Genomic DNA, 19565 nt, shown 5'->3' on the forward strand with positions numbered 1-19565 from the left:
AAACCAGCAGAAGTCAAAGTCAACCCCAACAGCTGTGTTGAAAAAGATACACCAGCACTCACCTGAAGAAGAACAAAGATAAAAGCGAGTGACCCTATACACTTTCAAGAAAGCAGCCTTCCCTAACCTGCTTTTGATTTGTGTTCATATTAGCCCTGCAGGCTTAATTAAACCCAGTAGCCAACTGTGTGTCCACTTAAAAGTGCAATTAAAGAAGAATCCACAAAGGCCACTGGGCCCTGAGGGCCTCCCACAGGAGGCCCCACTATGAGTAATTCACTAATTGCGCCCTCTGTCCCCACTCTTAGTGACGACTCTGCCACGCCCCCAGTCAAGATGCTTATTCTCCCCACTTAGGGCCAGCTCCAAAAACCTCAAGGCAGGAAGTGTGGGCCCAAAAGCCCGTTCTGCAGAGAACATACACTTTTAATTAAACAACAACAAATTAAAGGCTCATTGAAAAACACTTAGCAACAAATCCAAAACTGCACTAAGGTCCGTGTGTGACTACCACTAATTAAAAGGACTCTTGATTACAGATCCCTGGGTGTGATCTTGCAGCCAGGACTTATTAAGGGCCACGATGGAGCCCACTCTGAGGAGCAGGCCAGCCAGTGTTGCATCCTCATGGGACATTGTGGTACCAGGAAGCGGTCCTGATCCAGACCCCAAGAGAGAGTTCTTGGACCTCGTGCAAGAAAGAATTCAAGGTGAGTCCATAAAGTGAAAGCAAGTTTATTAAAAGCAAAGAAAATAGAAGAATGGCTACTCTGCAGGCACAGCAGTGGCAATGGCGTGGGCAGCATGGGGCGGGGGTTGTTTAGAATTTTATGTGGGGTTTACATTGGGCAAGTCAGTCTTCTCTTCTAGCCATAGTCCAAGTTCAAAACACTGATTTCCTTCAGCCTACCTCAATAGACAATTCCTCAATAGATACTCCCTTTAAAAATGTCTTTCAGGATTTCAATGGACAGGGCACATGACCACAGTGAAGCCTGACTCTTGTCCTGACTTGTGTATGACTTCAGGAACTAAAGTCCAAGCACCTACATTGACTCCTTGAAGTTCTAGAGAGGAACCTGACTGCACAAAGCCTTGGGTCAAGGCTGAATGAGGTGTGAGCCCCGGGAAAGCCCTTCTGCTCTTCCCACCTCCCAGCTTCATCCTGAAGATCCTGGCTGGGAATCCTTAAGGGCTTTCCTCTGCACCAAGACAAACCTCAGGGAGCGGGAAACTCTGCAGGTGGGCCTGGAAACACTGTTCAAAGTTAAATAACATTCGCAGGCGTAAGCTTTCAAGTGAATGAATCTTTGCGATTCTTACTTGCCAGCTTGCAGTTTCCTGAATGATTTCTTTTCGCAAGCTGGTGATAGAACCTAGGAATTCCATCACTGCTGGCAGACGGAAAGTAAATTTGGCTCCAGGCCTGACTTTCGGAGTCAGCGTGGAAAGCTGCAACAGCCAAGATGTGCTGCCTGGACGCGCTGAGATGCTCTCTCTATATGGGGCCCCTCCTTCCCAACTCTCACCTCCGCTCTCCCAACCTACCCATGACTGCTGCACAATAGACATTCAGTGTGACATTCTTAGGTGAAGAAAGCTTTAGAAAAAATACTAGTTTAAAGTATGCATTGTTAAAAAAAAATGTAGGGGAGGAGTGGATCGGCAGAGTGAGAATACTTTCAACTCAAACACCTGGATTGGGTTCAGGTCTTCCCACTTGCTCAGCACCACCTTTGAGGTGTAAGGAGGCGAAGGAAGCGAGAGTGCTTCAGCGGTGGAGAAGAGAGGGGCCTTTAAGGGGGGCTTTAAGAGTCTCTTAAATCTTTAAGAGACTTCAGATTTTTCCCACCAGGAACCAGGACTGAAGAAGGGAGGGAATCTCTACTGCCGTGCGGCAAGCCAGGAGAGAGTTACCCCATGGGCAGATGCTGGCTCTTCCCAAGCTGGAGAGCACCATCCAATGTGACGCAGACGTCGGGATGTAACTGAATAGCCATACATGCCTGTCATACTCAGAACTGACTTAGATGTGGTCCCATCTGTAGGCACCAACATGAAATCACCCAGGAACAAGACTAGGAGAAAAAGGACATGTGCTCCTGCTCCCATCATAGCAGCAGCAGGCTGAATCCCACAGCAGAGCAGCCAGATGCTTAGAGATACCTGATAATATCAGATACAGGGCACAAAACCTGGTGCAACCACTTTGACATGGGTTTGGGGGAGGACGGCTTGGCTCAAAACTTTCTGGTGAACAAGGAAGCATAATAATTAAAATTATTTTGGTTTAGCAGAGAAATTAACCAGAGGAGGACAATGATAAGGAGGGGGAAAAGGAAAATTCCTCTGATAGATGGGGGAAAGTCACTAAAGGGTATCTGAAGAGCAGCGCTGTGCAAGAAGACAGGAGGCCGGGCACAGTGGCTGATGCCTGTAATCCCAGCACTTTGGGAGGCCAAGGTGGGTGGATCACTCGAGCTCAGGAGTTCGAGACCAGCCTGACTGACATGGTGAAACACTGTCTCTACTAAAAATACAAAAATTAGCTAGGCATGATGGTGCATGCTTGTAGTCCCAGCTACTTGGGAGGCTGAGGCAGAAGAATCACTTGAACCCGGGAGGCAGAGGTTACAGTGAGCCGAGATCACACCACTACACTCCAGCCTGGGCAACAGAGCAAGACTCCGTCTGAAAACAAAACAAAGAAACAAACAAACAAAAGACAGGAAACTGCAGTCCAGGATTCCCCTTTCCAGTTTAGATCATCCAGACACCGTGTCCTGGGCAAAGGCTCAATAATATCTGACAATGGACCCCTGCTCTGTAAAACACCATTTTTCTTTTATATTTACAGCCTGGAAATATTACACTTAAATACAATGTCTATCTTTAACTCCTGGGCTCAAGCTTCAATAAGGTTTCTCTTCACTGACACACTGGCAAAGATATTCTGATTTTTAAACTTCAGAACAGTGACAGGAGGACAGGAGGTGCTGCAGACACGAGGCATTGGACATGGGCACCCTGCCAGGCTGTGAAGTGAACATTCGAGGCCCTTCCCTAGCTTCTCGCCTGCCAGAATAAAGTTAAAATCCCATACATCTTAGAGTGTCCAAAATCAATATTGGAGGCTAACATTTGGATGCTTTTCAGAAAAGAAAATGCTTAGAAAAAGCAGAAATCATTAAAAAAAAATGGTCTAATACATTTTATCCACTTAGGACAATGTCTTCACATAATTCTGTACATAACACTATTAGCTGCTTTAATTATGATCAACTGAAGCTACCAGAACCAATACAAATCTATGATTAAAGGAGATTTTAAAACACGAGAAAATGCCCTTGCTTTCTTAATCCTTCTGTTTCAAAACTAAATATCTGCCCTGCTAACACAGATATTTTTCCAGTCTTGTAACCAGCCAGTCTGTTTAACTGAATGGCTAATTAATTATCCTTGAGATCTAGAGAACATTAGCTTGTTGAAAATGAAAGAAAACAAAACCAAACCACAAAAAGTACCTACCTAAACAGTATTTTATCGACTAACCAAAACCATCAAAAGTGGTATGAAAGATGAAAATGTCACCCACCCCACTGCCATCTAATCAGCGGAAGGAACTATTAGTGCATCCTCATAAATAACTCTGTACCGCTGATGAAGGGTAATAATTTAGGATTGGTAATAGAAAAACATGGTCGTTCCGTAAATGTTACTCTTAATTTGCTTGTAAGCTAGGCTTCATGTTTGGGAAGAGGCAAGTTCAAAGTGAGCTGGTCAGAAATGACCCTGGCAAACGGTAAATCAAGCTATTGCACTAGGACTTAAAACACTGTTGCTCTCCATTTTTGGGAAGAAGTAACTAGAAAGACTGAAGAAATTAGGAGCTATGAAAATGCTGACCTGAAGCATCACAGGACTGGATAAAAAAATACTCTATTACCAATGGAGAAATGCATATCGAGTGCTAAAGGCCAGCTAACCTGGACCACATCCCAAAAGCCATGCTGGGTGTATCTGGACCGTGGACCACCTGTGCCAAAGTAAACACTCCCACGGAAAGCCACTATGTGGAAACCAACTGGTGTGGGGAAAGCAAGGTGCCCACAAGAGAACTGAGGAAGCCTGTGGCAGGAGGCAGAGAGGATTTTAACACGCTAAACAGATGGAAGGTGCAGTAAACAAGGTGGGAGAGCTAAAGACACTCACTTCTACCCAGAGAAAACAGTGGAAGAGCAAGGAAATGAGAGGCAATTTGTATGTATCTCTACCCAAAACCTACATTCAGCTTTGCATTTTAACTGCAAAATGTGCCAAAGCAGAATCAGAAGAGCTAGAAGCAATTATTTGATTCTTCTCTTTCTAAGGTTGGGGGGCGGGGGCGGAAACACTCATCTTTAAATACTCAGGCTCTGGGCATTTAAAAATCTGCATTCTGCCACTGGTTCTGGATGTCAGAAGTTGCCTGCCTCTCCAGCTGAAGCGAAGGTCTTGCTAAGAGAGTGTACAAGGACACAGAAGCAGGCATCGGGAGCTTCTCCCCCATCAAAGGACAGCAACCTCGTTTGTTGAACAGAATGATGCTAGGAGTCCCAGACTCTGTAGCTCTAATGAGACCACGAGATTCTGTGTTGTCAAAGATGTTCCCCCTTAGCTATGCACATGAAATGATAAAATGGGCAGAGGGGTATCCTCTAAACAACGACTGGGAATTGGGGTACACCCAACATTCAGCAGCGAGGCTGGCTGATGAGTTTAACTGATTTAATCTGGTTATATTGTCTCACCCGGAAACAACCTAAGTTTGCTTGTTTTCATAATAGAGATCACAGCTCAGATAGACTTCCCAGGAAGAAAGTGCCTCCGTATCAAAGAAATGTGCTCATCCCAGCACCCACTAGCCCTGGCGCTAAGCTTTGTAAAAGTAATGGAAACACAGAATACATTTCCCAGTAGACGCAGCAGGACTCGTATTTAGGCCACTGGCAGTTTAATTGACTCTAATTTTAGGGATGATGTCCAGAATTTTTTTTAAAACTAGTTTTATTGAGGTATATGTTACATGCCGTAAAATGTACTCATTGTAAGTGTACAATTTAATGATTTTTAGTACATGTACAGAGTTGTACGACAATCTCCACAATCCAGTTTCTTACCATTTCCATCAGGCCCAAAAGGCCTGAGCTGCCCATCTGCTGTCACGCCCAGTTCCCACTGCTAGCCCCAGGCACCCGCTAACCTGCCTGCCATCTTTATGGGTTTGCCTTTTCTGGGCATCTCTATAAATGGAAATACATGGTTGTGGTCTTCAGTAACCGGCTTCCTTCACTTGGCGTAAGGTTTTGAGGTTCACACATATTGCAGCATATATCAAGAGTTCATTTGTTTTATTGCTGAATAGTAGCCCATTGTAGGGATAGACCACATTTTGTTTACCCATTCTTCTGTTTCAACTTATTAAATCTATAAATCCAACTACATGACTAGGCTTATTAGCCTGATCTCAGAATTATAATAAAAAGCCTTCCATATTTTAAAAAATTCTAGGATGTCTAAAATCTCTGTAATATGTAAACATATGTAATAAGGATCCAATATGTTCCCCGGAATTTGTGTGCTTGGAGGGGAGGGTGCTGTTTTAAATAAGAACATCCCTGAATTTCAATTTTTCTATGTTTTAATACAGGTTAAGTATCCCTTACCCAAAAAGCTTGGGACCAGAAGTATTTCAGATTTGGGATTTTTCTCAGATTTTGGAATATTTGCCTTATATATATCAGCATTTTTAGGGTCACGTTGGTGCTCAGAAAGTTTCAGATTCTGAAGTATTGTGGAATTGCGATTTTTTTACTAGGAATATTCAATCTGTACACAGAAATTATATTTATGCTAATCTCCATGTCATGCAAGGTCATCAATTCATTTAACAAGTACTAACTTACTGTGCAAATCGTCGTGTATTAGGAAATAGGAAACATGCAGTCCCTGTCCCACCCCCGCACCTGCCAGTTTACAAAGACATTTGTATTTCAAGACTGTGCTAATAAATCAGTTTGGAGGCATTTGGAACATTTTTCTCCAAATAAAGAATATAAGTAGTTTTAGAGTCCACGGTGAGCCCCCAAAAGTCTTGTTTAAGCCTTAGTCCTTTCTCTCAGTAGACTCTATTGCAGTTGATACTATATACATAGTATCTAAGGGTATTGGTTGATTCAGTCACTCACCCGAGACGGCCTGAGAGCCTTCTGCATGCCAGGCACTGTTCTAGGCACCACTGACAACACAGCTAATGAACAAAACAGCCTCATGGTCTCCTAAGCTGACATTCTGTATCAGTGAAAGACTTGAAGAAATAAAGGCAGTGTGTGGAGTTGTGCAAAATGATATGGAGAGAAGGCTGGGCGCAGTGGCTCACGCCTGTAATCCCAGCACTTCGGGAGGCCGAGGCGGGCGGATCATGAGTCAGGAGATCGAGACCATCCTGGCTAACATGGTGAAACCCCATCTCTACTAAAAATAAAAAAAAATTAAAAAAAATTAAAAAAAACACAATTAGCCAGGCATGGTGGCAAGCGCCTGTACTCCCAGCTACTCGGGAGGCTGAGGCAGGAGAATGACGGGAACCCGGGAGGTGCAGGTTGCAGTGAGCTGAGATCACGCCACTGCACTCCAGTCTGGGCGACAGAGCGAGACTCCATCTCAAAAAAAAAAAAAAAGATACGGAGAGAAAAAGAAGAGTCTAAAGGAAGAGAGAAAATGGGGTGCAGGGGTATTTTCCATGCTATTTGGAGCACCTTTCTGAAGGGGGGATGCTTGAACAAAGATCTCAAGGCAGCAGGACTTGGTAGCAGTGAGCCTTCTGGGAAAGTGGTCAGAAAGCATTCCAAGTAGGAGAGGACAGGCAAAGGCCAGGAGGCTAGCCACAAGGTGGATGGGGCTGGAGGCAGAAAGGAGGGACTGTGGCAGCAGTGAAGACTGGTCCCAGAGCCAGGATCACACAGGACTCTCCCTAGTTCCCAGCCTCGGGTGCATATCCCTCCTGCAACTGAAGATTCCACCCCCACAGCAGGTCTCAGGCACACAGACCCATCTGAAGGCGAGCAGCACCAATGCGAGAAGCTGCAGACCCTGACTTAGCAGGCATGGTCTGTCACTGCATGCAAATTCCCGGGCATCTGTCTTCTTCCCTCAGATGGTTCTCCAGATCCTTGTTCAGGCAGTGTGTTCTGAATGACCATTTTGAGGCCCTTCCTTTGTAATCGAGCATATTGCTGGCCATTCTTGAAGAGAAATCCTCCCTCCTCACTGTCTTCACCTCCGCTTTTCCTCACCTTGAAGACAGGGCTCGGTGAGCAGCCATCGAGCTGACACGGATGTGGGATTCTGACCCACCCCTGGCCGTTGGTCATCTTCAAGGCCATCTGGATGGTCCAACCGCTGTGTTCAGGGTCCTCACAGAGCTTTTGCCCAATTCCATGAGTCACAAAGGTACAGTTACACTCTGTCAACCACTCCCACCAACACCACCCATTCTCTGGCCATGAATCCGTCCACCACTGCTGGCATCTCTCCAGCACAGCAGGAGAGTCGTCCCCTCAGGATCCCCCACTGTCAGCGAGTACCTAATTCAATGAGGAGGCTTCTCCCACGGCCCTGCCCAGTCAGGCAAGCATCTTTATTAAACCATGGGCTTCTGCTCATCATTCCACCCAGCTCTCCTACAATACTAACTTTCTTCTAAAGTCAAGTCCAGAGTTAGGAATTTATATGACAAACATACTTAGTTTATATTCACTCGTCAACCCATATGAACAATGGCTTCATTATAATATCTGCTACACAAAGAAGTTTAGCATCCTGAGCAATTATTTTTCCTTTATGCCGCCACTTACAAACAGTGTTCTTAACTTGAAAATCAGGCCGGGCACGGTGGCTCACGCCTGTAATCCCAGCATTTTGGGAGGCCAAGGAGGGTGGATCACTCGAGGTCAGGAGTTTCTACCAAAAATATAAAAAATTAGTCGGGTGTGGTGACACGTACCTGTAATCCCCGCTACTCGGGAGGATGAGGCATAAGGATTGCTTAAACCTAGGAGGTAGAGGTTGCAGTGAGCCGAGATCATGCCACTGCACCCCAGCCAGAGTGACAGAGCAAGACTCTGTCTCCAAACAAAGAAAAAAAATAAAGAAAGAAAATCAGTAGTTTTACAACAAACCTAAATCTCAGTCCTGTAAAAGGAGTCACAGAAGCCAGCTCTGATTCTAAAATCCATTTGGTTACAGGATGCCTAACCACAAATGTCCCTGGCCTCCGACGTGTTCTCTTTCCACAGCAGGTCTGGGGGCACCGGCAGGAGTCAGCTGCCTTGGTAGCTGGTTCAGAACAGCTTTGGGGGCCTTCTGCAAGATGTGTCACATCTCCAGTTTTGTTTTTTGTTTTGTTTTGTTTTTACAGGAAGAAAAGCTCTCTGTGTGGAATGTTATTTGAAGTCGGTTTGCAAGGAATGCCGTCTCTCCTGTGATTCAGGAGAATAGAAGTTTCAGTTTTATGATTTTGCAGACAGATCACAGGAAACTGCTTAGCAATTTTTTTTTTCTTAGTTGCTTTCCTTGACTCTGTTTTTCTTTCCATAGGTACATCATACATCGTTGCTAAACACTGGGTGGATTTGAACTGATTGAAAGAGGCTCGATTTTCTGTGAACAATTTGTCCTTGTGCTATCCTGATTGTCACTCGCCTATAACTTATTTAATTTCACATCTCAGCAAATACAGCATTATTTCTCCAATAGAGTTGGCTTCTGATAGAATCACTCTACTGGTTATTTATCATACATATCTGTCATTGAATTACCTATTGCAGTAGTATGATTTACTCAATTGTACATAAAAATGTAACATAAAATAACATTTTTCCTGTGTATACTCCTTCATTATTCTACATGAACCCTAGGTTAGCCAATTCTACAGAAATTCAGTGACAAATAATGGGTGGACGATGGGAAGATAAAAGATTAGTGGGCTCATGACCTTTCGATAACAAAAGAAATCCATCCTCTAAAAAAATTACTCTTTTAAAATAGTTTTTTTTTCTCAAGTGGTAATCAGGAAACCAATTCTAGGAAACCAATAAGGAAAAAAGAGTTTAAAAATAGAATGATTTTATTTTTTCCAAATACAACAATACTATGTCAGTACATTTTAAAATGTAGGAAAGGGAAATAAAGTGTGCTTGTCTTTGCTCTTGTCAAACCACCATTAATCTTGGACCAAAAAAGAAGAAAGAAGATGACAACAGCAATTCCTTTGGGAAAATTTTCTGTGTTCTTGAGCCCACTGTTGGGTTACCCTTTTTTTTTTACATTTCACGCACAAGGTGAAATATGACTTGTTTTTGAAGTTGCCTGGCTTCAAAATACTCTGTGAAATGGACAGCCAGGTTTTCTTAGCTATACAGTCTTTTAGTTGGCAAAGATTGTGTCAATACTCGTATGTTGAAATAAATTACCTATTATCCAATACCTTCTCTTGGATCAAGTTTTCATTTGTTTTGTTCTATTTGGCTTCAATTTTGAATCAAAGCAAGTTTTGAGTAGGCTCATTTATATTGAAAAGTTTGTCTATGTCTATTCTAGCTTACTTTAATTTTGCTTTTTCTTCTTTTCTCCCTATCAGAAATTGATTTTGTATATCTGGATAACCAATTCTTTAAAAGTTCATCTGAAAAATATGCTGTATATTTACCAAGCATACCCACATCTGTTTCTCCAAAGTGCTTCCCAGCAACCACATCTCACCCGCTGAATTTATCCCCAAGTTGCTCCCAATCGATACAGGAATTGGAAACAGGAGATTGCCCCCTATCTATAACAGATCATCTCTGCAGGGCAGCAGAGTGATAAAAACCTAATTTTCAACCAAACTTCTGCATCTCAATTTTAAAAAGTTGCTGAGAACATATGTGAAATTATCTATGTTGTCAACTGTACTCAAGACAACTGAAAGTACTTATAGATGTTCATTTTATGATTCAAGAAAACAATTAACTTTCTTGATATAAATTTGCAAGTAGATGCAGGTGAGCAGAAACGTACAAGGTTTCACTTTAGACACTTTGTACTGAGTTGTAACTCAATTTGTTAGACACCATAATTTACATTTTAAATATTATTTAACACATAAAAACTTGTCACCTTGGTATAATTATACCCCAAGCAATTTGTCTGGGTAACTATAGCAACAATTGCAGAAACAGTTTAAAATACAAAATTGGTATAATTTTAGAATCAAGAATTATGGAGGATTTATTGCAGGATGTAGGGCTGCTGTACTCAAATAGTTGTACATATACTACTATAAAAATGGATTCCTTGACTGGGATATATTATACACTCATTTGTTCTATCTTGCACACCATCTGCTTTGTAACTCAAACCTCCTCATTGGGATGAGTTTTTGATGTTAGTTAATTGTAGAGTTCATGATTACTTGTCTACATAATACAATGCCTTTATACTTTTGGCTGGACATTTAGCAAAGGTTTTCTGCTCCTCCTCCACATCTTCCTGTATCAAAAGAAAAGACTCAGTTTCAATGACTTTATGACCAAAAAAGAAATCACTGGAAACTCTTCAAACTCATCACCAAGTTAAGTAAAACTGTGTCACGATTCAGATACGCAGCTCTCTCTAACATCAGGAGCATCTGACATCGTCCCCAAAGAGCTGGCATCTGTTATTTTGGGCCCCTAGCACACAGCACAGAGAAAGGCTTGTTGGTTGTAACATTTGTCCTTCAGCAAGAGGCTAACATGACTCTGGAACTAAATTTCTTACTGCAAATCCACGGATGGGGCTTCAGAAGGCACCTGACTCTCTAAAATTTATGCAGAAGTTTGTATAAATGTGTTTGTATTTATTTTGGTCTCGTGATCAATACGTTTTAACAGCCTCAGTGCTGTAAGTTTCTGTGTTTCATTCTCACAAGACACGTGATGAAACCATTGTAAAGGGAAATGGCAGTGAAGAACACAGGCTTATTTTAACCAAATTCTGAACATCTCAAAAATTTCTTTTGGACAGAGACAAGCTTTACCACCCAGGAGACCAAAGCCTTTGCTCGCAGCAGGGATCTCGCAGCTGTTTGACATTACAACAACCAAATGAGTTAGTGCAATTCACAAAAGACATCAAATGATTAGCATCATCTGTCTTCTCCCTGTTAATAAAAGTACATATTGGCTAAAAGCACATAAAAATAGATGTCAGTTTGTCACTCCACGCTTCAATGTGTATACAAATGCTTAGCGTGACCTCACGGAGCAATGTGGATGAGCAAGCTTCTATAACGAAAGTTTTTAAAAGAAAGAAACTCAAGGAAAAAAACATCTGTGTTTCAAGTGAACCAAACAATTACACTTAGGGCTGTTTTTTCATGAAAAACATAGAAAAAGAAATCTTTTGGAAGGGAAAAAAATCCATGTTTCTTTTGGTGTAAATACAGGCACAGACAAGAAAGTTATTTCAGTTATACATAACTTAAAGGTATTATCCGCCTTAACTGAAACTGTATAAAGTGGTCAGGATAAACATTACACTCTCTAAAATAATGAAACTGGCATTAATTAGCAACAAATTTAGCAATCCTAATTAGGTATTGAAAAATCTTTCTTATTAAAGTCTGGTTTTGTGTTTCTGTCTCCTTATGAACAGACTACGTCTATAATTAATAACATATCTGCTGATTCCAAACTCAGCCATTAGGATAGAGCTCTTCTGGGTAAGCTAGACGTAAAACTTGTCTTTCTTCAAAACGAACTAGAACAATCATTTGTGACTCCTGGTGTGTTAACTAAAGTACCCCTAAAAAGCAGAACGGTATGAAACAAAGCTCACGCTATCTTCCCTCAATTTCGATTTCTTTCTGAGTAAATGCAACAGTCACAAGGAAGACAGATGTCCAGACAAGGAAGAGTTTACAGGGATCTTTTTCTCTGGAAGAGACCTTTCTAGTTAGAGCACTTATGTCTGGCCGCCACTTTTCCTGTCCCCTCTTCTAGCAAGGCTGACAGCTTTCCATAGCCACCGGATCAGCTCCCCCAACCCCCGGCCCCCAAAATGAAATTACTACAAGATCTGCCTGGTTCTGCTGTTTGTTGCCTGGGACTCCCACCCACTCGCCCAGGACCCAGCAACTGCCTGTGGCGCCTGGTCCTCAGAGCGCTCGCTCGCAGCGCCCCCTGCCGGGAATCCCGAGGACGCCGCAGGCGCAGGAAAGTTAAATCCCAACTCTGGCCGCGGCGTCCAGGTACAAAGCAAGCAAAGGGCTAGGAGGTGAAGGCGCTTCCCGCCAAAGCCCAGGGAACCAGGATGTGACCGCGCCAAGCCAGGCACCGGGCGCCGCGGGGAGCGAGCCGCGGGAATCACTCCTCCACGACTGTTCCCACGCACATCTTGGGAAAAACCGTTCTCTCTGGGGCCCAAAACCCTGAGCCAGGGTTTGTAAAATCCGTGGAGCAGCGGAGGGATACCTGGGGAAAGGCGCTTGCCTAGCTGCAGCCCACCTGGCTGGTGGTTCCCCAGGCCTCTGCACCCCGCCTTAGTGTCTTTCATTAACCAAGGCGCTTGGCGGAGTTCAGCCCAAGTCCCACCGCCTCCCGGTTCCCCTGTAAGGAAAGCAGGAAAACCTGCCCAAGCCGGCGAGGCTGCGAGGTAGCGGCTCGCGGACCGCCAAGTCCCGACCTCCGTGTCCCCCGCCCCCGGCTCCCGGCAGTGGGAGCCTGGAGGCGCGCCGGTGCGGACACAGACCAGTGTGCGCACCTTTCCGGGTGTTAGGCAGGGGTCACGTCTCGCCCACCGCGACGCTCTGGCTCCTTACCTCTCCATGCTCAGACCTCGGCACAGGCGGGTACACAAACTTCCAACCCGTGCACTAGCTCAACTGTGGGCGCCCCCGGACTGACGGTGGTCCTAATCCCGTACGCGGAACCCCCGCCCAGGTGCTTGCTGATGGATCCCACCCGAGATCCGCACCACCCACCAGCCGACGGCTGCAGTCTGCCGGTACCGGCCAGCGGCGCGGCGCGGCGCGGTCAGGGGCTCCGGCCAAGGCCACGCAGGGATCGGGCGGGGGTCGCTCACCAGGTGCGGGGCGCGCTGGTGCCAGTCATCCAGTGCCTGGGGCCAGAGCGGCTCCGAGGATCCTCTTCAGCACCTGGCTAGGGAAGTGGAAGCAGCAGCTGCAGCCGCCCCCTGCCACTTCCCCAGAGCCACCCCCTACTCGCTGCGCTCCAGAATGGGGGCACCCGCTTGGGGGCCACGAGAACAGTCCCCGAGCGCGTAGCCAACCGGTGGGTGGGCAGGTTCGCGCCCAGCAGAGACGACCCGCGAAGTGGCAAAGTTGGGTTTCTGAGACAGCTCCGCAGGGCAGTCGTGGGTGGGAGAGGGGAGCGCCCCGGGATAAGTCACACTGGCCGGGCCTCCCCTGCAAAGGGAAGGTGGAGGGCCGGGGCTGCAGCGGGCCAGGGGCTGCGAAGCCCACCCGCGGCGGGAAAGCAGCGCTCGGGAGCGGGCGCAGCTAGAGCAGCCGCCACCGGCGCCGCCTTCCCGGCGAGTAGATCCGCGCGGGGCGAGCGGGCGCGGAGATCGCGGGGCGGGGAGCGCGGGGCCGCCTGGGCCCGCCCCCGCCCCGCCCCGCCCCGCCCCCGCCGCCGCACCGCCTCCTCCTCCTCCTCCTCCCCCCTGCCGGGGTGAAACTCCAGCGCGGCACCCGCGCCTGACCTCCCCGAGCCCCGCCCCTTCCCGGTACGGGACCCCCACCTTCGCTCCCGGGAGCCCCGCTGCACCCCAGAGTTTCATTCCTGCTTCCCCAGTGCGAGTGCGGCCGAGCGCTGACTTTTGGGGGCTCCCTTCCCCGTCTCACTGGGTCCCTCTGCGGCTCCCCCGCCCGCTGTCCCGCCTCAGACGTGGCTGCACCCCGGAGCGGGGCGCCGGCCGAGACCTGAGACGTGGCGATGCCGCTCTGCCGGCCTCGGCTCCAGGTACGTGCTCTTCCCTCGGCTGAATCTGGCCCTGGGGTTGGGGGGCAGGGGCCGTCTGGTCCTCCGGAACTCGAACTTTGTGATTTTGTTCTTTCTGTGTGACAACTTCATCCGTTCTGAGAGTGAAACTCCTTAAAGAAGACGAGAGAGTCAGTCGTTGCGGGTTCTTGGAGGAGCCCTTTGCGGGTGAGCCTCCCGGCTAGTTTGGGTCGATTTCAGAAGGTTGAAGTCCAGGAAATGAACAAATCTGACGAATCAGGGAGGCAGGTGAAGGGGTCCCCAGGTAGCCACGCTGAGCGTTAAGAGAGAAGTCCCGTATGGTCAAAGTCATTCGTCCAATTCTGGGCCGAATATTCCTTGTTGCATTTTTGCAGGATCTTTGGGCCTTACTAAGTACTCAGGTGAAAATTTTATAGTTGGAAAGCAAGTGAAGTACCTTTGAAGACGTGTATAATTGGATACTTTGTTGCAGCTTTTCAGCTTCTGAAGCAGGCGGTGGGGGAGAGAGGGAGGGGGTCAGCCTCGCGAAAAGAGCAAATGGTAAAGGTATAGGAGTATAAGGTATAAAACTTGGGTGCGGAGTCCTGACTGGCCTTGAGTGGCCCTTTCCCGCTGGATGGGGGTACGGGACAGTATCTCTGGGCCCTTTTTTCTCCATCTGCACCTCAGAGGGAGGCTCGAAGGTCCCTGCATGAGGAAACGCGTGAATTCACCTCTCCTAACCGCAGTGAGGTAGGGACCCCGTAAGGCCCCGTGTTCACACCAGCGCCCTTCCAGCCAGTGGTGGGTTATGGATGGGCCTCGCTGGTCCTGGGCATGGTCCGGCGCGTCCATAAGGGTTCCATTGAGCTCATCAATAAAACAAAGAAGCTATTGCAGGCTGCAGGATGTCATAGCTCTCGCACAGTAGCCATGCAGACCTGAGAGGACAATGGAAATACAAATTGCCATCGATGTGTCTATTTTCTAGAACTTTTTTTTTTAATAAAAGAGTTAAGTGAAAGCAGTTCCGAAGGTTTCTATGAAAGCCCAGCCCATCCCCAAATGCTCAGTTTCTGGCACGTGTGATCTGGCTGTCTTGGGTACTCAGCCCTTACTGGGATTTCCTTTAAGGCCTCTGGGAGGAAGTGTCAGTAGCCGGCAGGCCTCCTTGGCAAGCATTTCTCCCTGGGTTGTGGCGGGGGCTCCTGGCCTGCTGTGTGGCAGCTGCAGGCTCCTGGGGACCTGAATGAAAAGCTTAACCGTTCTCCCTTCCCTTGCTTGGCACTTAAGACACTAGCTCCATTCCAGACATTCCGATTCTCTTGCCTACGTGGCACAGAGGCCTAGGAGCCTCCCTGTGAGGCAGAGGCAGGCCAAGGTCTTGCCTGGCTGCTTCTAGTGGGGAAGATGTAGGGAGGAAGCTGCCTTCTGCTTGGATTCTGCAGCCTTTCACGGACCTGTGGAGCCTATGTGGCCAGGGTGAAGGAGACAGAAATTAGAACCCAATGTATTCAGCTAATCCTCTTCTTGCCTCTGAACATTGCAGTTAATACTTTAAAAGAAAAAAAAAAAAGAAAAAATTCTTGGCATATAGAGCTAAGCAGTGGGAAGAAGATAGCTTTCTACAGCATAACCCAATAGGTCTGATAACATAACACTTAACTGGATAAATTCTGTAATTTTGTGTGTATGTAGGGGGAGAGTTGAATTCAGTTTTGCTGTTTACAGGCTGCACCAATGCACTGTTAAAAGATGTATATTTTAGTGATAATTACAAAATAATTGCTAATAAGCAGGTAAATAAACCAAATTATAATTTAGAGTGCATCCTTTGTTTAAAGTGAAATGGATCTAAATTGAGGATGTAATTTTGAGTTTTAACCTGGGGAAAGTTCTTTTTATTTATTTATTTTTTTGAGACGGAGTCTTGCTGTGTCGCCCAGACTGGAGTACAGTGGCGCGATCTCGGCTCACTGCAAGCTCTGCCTTCCGGGTTCACGCCATTCTCCTGCCTCAGCCTCCTAAATAGCTGGGACTACAGGCACCCGCCACCACTCTGGGCTTTTTTTTTTTTTTTTTGTATTTTTAGTAGAGACAGGGTTTCACCATGTTGGCCAGGATGGTCTGGATCTCCTGACCTCGTGACCTGCCCGCCTCGGCCTCCTGAAGTGCTGGGATTACAGGCGTGAGCCACCGCACCCGGCCAACATGGGGAAAGTTCTTTACCGTTTCTCAGCTACAGTCTCTTCACCAGGAGCTTAGACACACCAGCCTGGCAGGGGTATGTCTGTTGTCTGCTTGAAAGGAGAAAGACAGTAATCTGTGTAAAATACTCACCCAGCCCCCAACATATAAGCAGGCTTTCCATAAACAAAGTCATTTTGAAGTATATACAAGTATTTCTTTTTTCTAAACAAAATTTTTCTTCTTTTTTTTTTCTTTGTAAAGGTCTTGCTTGCTAGAAAGCTATCTGCATTACGCTGCTTCTCATCACATAAAACTAAGGATGATCATTTTTAAACAAACAAACAAAAATATTTAGTTCTCTTCTTTTCAAAATAAAATACAGCTTTCCCTAAACTGTTTTAGGTGAGCCATGCACACAATGTGAAAGAGTGAGGAAACCAACAAAACACTTGGTGAAAATGATGAATTCTGGGGCGCTGATTCATGTGACTTGAAAAACGCCATCCATTTCCTGATTCACCTCACTTCTGTTCGGAACCAGGAAAGATCACTTACGTTTCTGTACTCATTGACCAATTTTGTCTTGTCTTTACTTCCCTCCCTAGTGCTTGAATTTCAGCCACATCCCTAAGCTGCCATCTCAGACCGGAGGAACAGGGAGGGGCTTTCTGGAAAGAACATCACCTGGAAGAAATCAGGACATGACTGTGGGCCATGAGTGACCTTCAAGGAAAGCCAGGTATCTGTGGTATTTAAGATGTGGTAAGACTGTATTAAAATTATAGGAAAAAACCTCAATCCAGAAATCTTGGCCTCTTGACATTTACATCTTAACTGGATTTTCCTGCCAATGAGACACATTACAATCATCCTCCATGAGTGTTCTCTTTTTACCCATCTTCATTCTTATAGATCCGTGACATTTAAGAACTGAAGAAACGAAAAGATTGTCTGATCAGTCCCATCGGTCTTTTTCCTAATGCTAAACATTGATACAAAGATGTGAAGTTTGATGTCTCACTAAGACTGCCTAGTGCTGCTTTATTGCTCACCTACTTCAAAGCATTGGGAAAACATGATTATGGGTACAGGTGAGGCTGGGTTGCACCCAAACAGGTTTCTTTTGTCAGATTCTTTTGATGGATTAGGAATCTACAAGTGGGGAGATTTTAGGGAAATAGCCCCTACACTTGGATTTTCTTTAGGTCTTTAGGGTTCTCTTACCCCAAGAAACACGCATTCCTCTTTAGTGTAGCAGCCCACTCTATTGGCAAAGTTAAGCAGACTAGTTTTATTTAAAAAGAGCCACCCAGAACCTTAGACAGACAGAAAATACTTGAGGCGCAGATGAGAGTGAGCACAAATGTGCATAGCACGTGCAGTTTCCTGGCCCTTAAACTGAAGGGCCACGTCAGTCTGCTCCTCCAGGCACAGCCTGGGACCCCATCGTGTGCCCCGCTCTGCAGTCTGAGCTTCTCCTCAAGTCCACCAAGGCCCGCCTCACACAGCCCATGTCTGGTCAGAGGGTTGCACTTTGCCACTGCCATATGTTCCCCGAGGTTGGCACAGCATGACCTGGACCTCACCTAACCCAGGCAAACTCGGCTCATCTTTGAGCTCTCTGGAACCCATTTCTCATGGAAGAACCACATTTCCGCACCTCACAGCCACGTTCAAGGAAGCGGCCTGGGTAAAGCAATGACTCAAGGATACAACAAGCAGACCACACAATTAACAAGATGTGTTGACTCGCAGGAGCAGCTGGGGGAGGGTAGGTGTCGTTTTCCCTGTTTATTTTTTTTCTTAAGAAGAGTTTACTGATTCTTCTTTCAGTATAGGCCTTTTAATAAGATACTGTGCTTTACTTCAGCTATGTGTGCAGAAAATTAAAGGATTCTAGAAGTCTGAAAGTGTTTTGCCTTGTCCTCTTGGTTAAATTTCTGGCTATATTGTCTAGCAACTCAATTTGCTTAAACAAAATTGGTGTGTCGAAAAAGCCCAAGTCATCTTTTATAAGTATGGTCTGGGGAGAAGAAAAAGAAAATGCTAAGTTTAAAAGATTTTTGGACTATCTGAAGAAAATACAGATAGCTTGTGGCATGGAGATAAAGCCTCGGAATGGTTTCCAGGCTGTTATTTTCTGACATTGAGTCTTGTATATATCTTGAATGTCTATAAGCAAAGAATGGCTATACATTTTTTTAAAAAGATATGTTTTATACTTATTAATCAATGTCCTCTCTGTTCCTCTGCCTTTGAAAATAGAGCTTTGGGGAAAAATAAGTACCTTTGGAAATATGTTTTCAAAAATAATATTCATCCTGCTTAGATTTAGAAGCACAGATTGCTCTGCCTGAGTTTATTTCATTATTTACCAGAGAGATTAACTCAAAATAACCTTGAGTTAATGAAAAGATGATTTATTAAGTGAAATTAAACCCAAAAGTAAAATGTCTCCTGAAGCAAATCCGTAGAAAGAAGAGCCATCAAGGATCCAGTGGGCCCTCCATCAAGTGCTGTTTCAGACCTTCCTTTCCATTCCAGTCTCGCTGCCATAATTCACAGTGTCAGTGTCTCTCACCCAAAACACCAACACCTCCTCTTACTGTCTCCCTGACTCCAGTTCCAGTGATCATTCCCCAGTCAGCAGCATCACACCCACCCCTCACACACACGTCGTTATCATCATTACCCTTAATAACACAGACCTGATTTTATTTGAATTGGAAACCACTTGGCTTTAAAAAAAAAATCTCCCTTGCAGCTAGGTGAGGCCATAGAACTCAGCCATAACCCATAAGATGTAAGTGGAGTAGGATTCTAAGACAGGCTTTGTAAAAGGGAGCAGACAACTAAATGGGCATGATCTTTCCTGTCCTTCTCTCCTAGGTCTGGATTCCCACCTGGAAGTTGATTGTGATGGTGGAAATACCAGGCACTTGTCGGGTGCAATGGTTCATGCCTGTAATCCCAGCACTTTGGGAGGTCGAGGTGGGTAGATCACCTGAGGTCAGGAGTTTGGGACCAGCCTGACCAACATGGTGAAACCCCATCTCTACTAAAAATACAAAAATTAGCCAGGCATGGTGACACGCACCTGTAGTCCTAGCTACTCGGGAGGCTGAGGCAGGAGAATCTCTTGAACCAGGGAGGAGGAGGTTGCAATGAGCCAAGATCATGCCACTGCACTCCAGCCTGGGTGACAGAGGGAGACTGTCCCAAAACAAACAAAAAATGAAATGCCAGGCACCAGTTTAGACTCTTGAGGATATAAGTTATGAGCCAAGGATAATGATGTAAAAAGTAGCCTAAATCCCTTGTGACTCCATAGAGCCCCTGCCTCAGCCCTGAATT

The 19565-nt window shown here is 45.8% G+C and overlaps 1 protein-coding gene, 1 long non-coding RNA gene and 1 other non-coding gene across 6 annotated transcripts in view; 2 read left to right on the forward strand and 1 right to left on the reverse strand.

The window, feature by feature from the left end:
* Positions 1 to 13663, reverse strand: part of SEMA5A (semaphorin 5A) — a 517335-nt gene extending 503672 nt beyond the window's left edge. The window contains exon 1 of the mRNA XM_025388084.1: positions 13144 to 13663. The gene's annotated coding sequence lies outside the window, so the exon portion shown is untranslated. The remainder of the gene's footprint in view (positions 1 to 13143) is intronic.
* Positions 13664 to 13721: 58 nt separating this feature from the next.
* On the forward strand, positions 13722 to 19196 carry LOC112626385. 4 transcript variants are annotated; one of them, XR_003119878.1, is made up of 3 exons: positions 13722 to 14042; positions 16817 to 16973; positions 17124 to 18104. It is a non-coding gene; the product is annotated as an uncharacterized LOC112626385 (long non-coding RNA). The 4 variants fall into 4 exon arrangements; XR_003119879.1 differs by lacking the exon at positions 17124 to 18104 and adding an exon at positions 19101 to 19196 and having other exon boundaries at positions 13764 to 14042; positions 16817 to 16950; XR_003119877.1 differs by having other exon boundaries at positions 13764 to 14042; positions 16817 to 16950.
* LOC112627279 lies at positions 16663 to 16732 on the forward strand. The gene has a single exon (XR_003120123.1). It is a non-coding gene; the product is annotated as a small nucleolar RNA SNORD123 (small nucleolar RNA).
* Positions 19197 to 19565: the final 369 nt, after the last annotated feature.

This window comes from Theropithecus gelada, chromosome 6, assembly GCF_003255815.1.
Source record: "Theropithecus gelada isolate Dixy chromosome 6, Tgel_1.0, whole genome shotgun sequence".
In the NCBI taxonomy this organism is placed as follows: Eukaryota; Metazoa; Chordata; class Mammalia; order Primates; family Cercopithecidae; genus Theropithecus; species Theropithecus gelada.